Consider the following 5155-nt stretch of genomic DNA (forward strand, 5'->3'; position numbering starts at 1 on the left):
GCAAATATAGTCCCACATTGAAAACACATGGAAAAAATCATGGGTTTATAAGAGAAAAGATATCTTCATTGGTATGTCGCATTTTGGGTAGAGCTCAAGAGCAAAACCATAAAGATTTAGGCCCAAAGTGGACAATATCATACAATTGTTGAGATATCTAAATTCTTTTCGATCCTACAATTGGTATCAGAGCCCGGACTGTAAAAAGGTTTAACTGTCGACTGTGCACAAGAGCTATGGTCTGATTGAGCCATGCGGGTACAATATTGACCTGAAACAAAGAAAGTGGGGGCTCCTATGTTTGGATTAAGAGGACCAAACACCAGACAGGAAGTCCTAGTTGCGGCTAGGCAAAGAAGTCCTAGTAGGTCGGGTGGACCGAGGGGCAAGAAGACCTGGTGGATTCGAGGATCAGACGTGGGAAGCCTGTGGTCCTTTGTTTGAGGGGGGGATTGTTGGAGTTGGAAGGTTGCAAATATAGTCCCACATTAAAAACATATGGGGAAAATCATAGGTTTATAAGAGAAAAGATATCTCCATTGGTATGAGGTCTTTTGGGTAGAGCTCAAGAGCAAAACTATAAGGGCTTAGGCCCAAAGTGGACAATATCATACCATTGTGGAGATATCTAAATTCTTTTCGATCCTACAAGAATAACCTTTAGCAACAAGACGAGCTTTGTATCGTTCGATAGATCCATCAGATTTAGTTTTTATCTTATATACCCAACGAGAACCAATAGTATGTTTTCCTGGTGGCAATGGAACCAAATCTCATGTATGACTCTGATGCAAAGCAGTTAGTTCCTCAACCATAGCACTCTGCCAAAGTGGGTTACAAATAGCTTCTTTATAGGATTCAGACTCAGAAAGACAATGAATATATGCAACAAATGAAGCAAAAGAATGAAAATAACAAGAGTACGCAAAATCTGGTAGTTTAGTAGACTTACGAACACGAGTGGATTGACCACGGTGGAGAAAAGGATCATCAACAACCTCAGGAGATAATTGGGTAGTAGCAGAAGGAGGAACATGTGGAGCGGATATTTCGGGAACCAAAGTACCAGATTCAGTCGAACTACCAGTAGGATTTGTGAGTGAATCTTTCTTAGTATCGGTATTGAAAGGATCAATGTAAAGCAGATCTAACTTTGTAATATTATGCGAACTAGCCAGAATAGAAAAAAAAAATGGAATATGCTCAAGAAACACAATATGACGAGAGACATACAATTTTTGACTAATGGGATCAAAGCAATGATTTCCTTTTTGACTAACACCATAACCCAGAAACACACAAAGAGCAGATCAAGAGGCTAACTTATTACACTCTGCATGTGGACGAAGGACAAAGCAAGTACAACTAAAAACACGCAAAGAGGAATAGACAAGAGCATACCCATACAATTTTTCAAAAGGTGACAAACTTGAATTGTGTGAGGTTGGAATTCTATTAATGACATAAGCACCAGTAAGGATTGCTTCCCCCCAAAAGGCACTAGGAAACTGGTAGACAATAAAAATGAACGGATTGTTTCAACAAGATGTCTATGTTTCCGTTCAGCCACGCCATTTTGTTCAAGAGTATCTTCTGTACACGAGGTTTGATGAATAGTATAATCAGAAGTAAGTAAATGTGAAAATTGATTCGAAGTGTATTCACCCTCCAAATCACAACGAAAATACTTTATGACACTAGAATGTTGAGTTTTCATAAGAGCTCTAAAGTTATTAAAAATTGTAAGATAATCAGACCTGTGTTTTATAAGATAGACCCAAGAGTAACGAGTGCAATCATCAATAAATGAAACATAATACCTTGACCCCCCCTTTTGTAGGAATAGGAGAGGGTCCCCACACATCAGAATGGATAAGATCAAATAGAGCAGAAGAAAAAGGAAGACTTTTAGAAAATGGTAAGGCAGAAAATTTGGCCAGTTTACAATCACTACAATCATAAATATCATAACTTTTTAAAAGTCCTAATGCTCCTGTACAGGCTAAAAACTGCAAATGAGGCGCTAAAACATGACCTAAGTGAGAGTGCCGCAAATAAAAATCAGAAGATGAACGACTCAAATGAAAAGATGATAAATCCACACTTGAAGCTACAACTTCTGGTAATTTGAGTTGATCTAAAACATAGAGTCCTCCTTGCTTATGGCATGTCCCAATCAACCTCTGAGATTGCGAGTCCTGAACATAACAATTGGATGGAGAAAAAGAGACTAGATATCCAGACTCACATAATTGACTAATAAAACAAGATTTAAAATAAGACTCAGAATATAATAAACATTAGTAAGAGATAAAGAAGATGTAACAATTGAACCAACACCTACTAGTATCATCAGTAGTCATAATAGATATAGATGAACTAGGAGAAAAAGAAACAAAAAATGACAAATTGGATGACATATGATAAGAGACGCCAGAGTCCAAAATCCACAAGGATGAAGATATACCTGAAAAAACAGACGACGACAAACCTTTATGAGAGGAAGCTGACATGATAGAGGGCTGTGAAGCAAGGAACTGTTGAAACTGCTCAAACATATATGAATCAAATTTCCATGAAGCATCTGCATGACTAGGCATGACGACAGAATGAATAATTCTCAGAATAACCGAACTGTAAGGATACACATTTATATGATCCGTAAAAATTGATGTCAAGACGACTCGTGGTTACATAAAGAATCTGGGGCAGAAAAGGATGTCAAATGTAGAAATCAGTAGCACACGACGTCGATGTCAAAATCAGTAGAAAATGATGTCAATGCCGAAATAGGCAACATAGGGCTTCGACACCAAAATCAGTAGAAAAGAGCATCGACGCTGAAATTGACAGCACAGGACGTCGGTGCCGAAATCAGTAGAAAATAGCGTCGGCGCCAAAATCGATAAAAAAATAATGTCGACGCCGAAATCGGTAGGATAGGACGTCGGGGCTGAAATCGACAAAAAATAGATGTTGGCGCCGAAATCAACAGTAGCAGGACAGAAAATAGATGTCGGCGCCGAAATCAAGCAACAGGAAGCAATAATAGGGGGCGGTAGAAAAAATTAGATCAGAGAAGGAGAACCGCTCTAATACCGTGTAAAAATTAAGAGAAGGAAAAAAAACTAACTATATTATTAGATCTTAAAATTGATACAGAGTATAAGGTCTTATATAGTTAAGTTAAGAAACCCTAAACTCTATAAAAAAATAAAAAAAATCCAAATTACCCTAAAAGCTATAAACAAATAAATATATAATCTAACAAGGGGTCCAATTTTATCACCGTATCAATATCTATTGATACTAGGAAGAAAATTGTATTGAGTAATAATTATTATAAAATATTTAATGGTATATTAAATTTCCATATTACATTCATTAATTCAAATTTTCTCATTGCATCTACTTTATTTAGTTATTTTTGAGAAACATTGGTACAATGCTTCTTTATTTAACTTTCTAACGTATTAAGTACAAGTTCAATTTTCAAAATTAATGAATATGTTAATTTGCTAGCTAGGAGAAGTTCGAGCATTCATCTCCATGCGTTGATTTTGTTATAGGTTTTATGAAATCATCCTTATCATTATTGCCTTCATTCCAAATGATTTAGATGAAGGCATCGTACATATCCCCTTACTCATTGGAAAGGATGACCAAAAAAGGAATATATCAAACTCAAAGTAAAAAAAAAAAAAGAAAAACAAAGTGCATCAATTTCTTTCTCATCAGAAAGGAGGTCTAAAAATTTTTTAAAAAAAACAAATGTTGCTAGAAAGAGTCGTTCGTTGAAGCAATTATTCCATATGCTTGAAAACGATGACCCAATAAGAGAAACCAACAACTCGCTAGGAATAGAGTTAACTTCGGAAAGGAAGAATAATTCAAACAAGAAAATAAACAATGTAGAAAAGGAAATAATTTTAACCTAAGTAAATTGAAGATAACCCCCAGATCCTGCATCCACTATAAAATGAATAAATTATAAAATATTAAGATTGGTGCATCTATAATAAATAGATTTGATTTTTTTTTTTGATTTGGTAGCTAATATTTTTTAATTTAGTAATGATAGAGAATAGTTATATTCCCTATTAAGATTAATATATTTTTTTTATTTAGAATATTTATTTTGAAGGGGACCCTTAGTCCCTTGGTGTAATAGTAAAGCTATTGTCGTGTGACCTTGTGGCTCCAGGTTCAAGTTACAAAAATAACTTCTTATAATACAGGATATCCATCCCTTCCTCAAGACTCGTATTGATGAGAACTTCATACCTCGAGTTAGTCTTTTCATTTAGAATATTTATTTTAGTTGAGTTGAATTTATAAAAGAAGTCCAGAGTATTTGAATTAATACAATTTTTAATTTAATTTTGTTGTGTGAAAGTTTTTCTGGTGTGTGAGTGAGGTTATTATCTTCTTCGATTAATCAACCTTGTTCCAAGTTCCTAGGTGGTTCGACAGTTCAATTTTGGTTCTGTGATAGAAATCTTTGCTTTGATGTAGTTTATCCACATCACTACCTTTGATACAATGCATTGTGAGCATAATTCACCCAACTTACAATCGAAGTTTAGAAAGGAAAAGGCCATTCAGAAACACAGTACCAAAAATCAACATAGTCACAGTATACTACAAGCTTGCTGTATTAAATTATTATCCTGAATATTAAGCAAAATGTGTTATCAAATCTTCCAAACATAAAGAGAAATAATTTACACAATTTAGTTAGTTGATAATAAACTAATACACAATTGTACAGGAAATATATCACTTATGAAAAGCTGTCAAACAACAGTTTGTACCTCTCGAATTTATTCACTCCTACCTGAGCTTTGTTTGCATCACACATGACTTGTAAGGATATTGTTGATGTATTAACACAAACAAAAAACATAAAAAAATCTAAGCCATGTGATCCCGTCCGGAGGCTGAGTCGGACAGAGGCCGGTCGCGGTGGACTGGGCGTTGACGGGAAGTCGCGGGCGATGCAGGCTCCCCACGGGTGGCTGACGCCGCTACAGGACCCCTGCACACACTCAGACGATCTCCCCTTCACGTTAGAGACCGAAACCCAGGGAAAAAGTCCCCGGATCAGGCCCTCCGACGCTCAAGTCAGGTCCTTTTTCCCCAGAAAGAACAGAGA

Source organism: Zingiber officinale, chromosome 4B (assembly GCF_018446385.1).
Source record: "Zingiber officinale cultivar Zhangliang chromosome 4B, Zo_v1.1, whole genome shotgun sequence".
Taxonomy (NCBI): domain Eukaryota; kingdom Viridiplantae; phylum Streptophyta; class Magnoliopsida; order Zingiberales; family Zingiberaceae; genus Zingiber; species Zingiber officinale.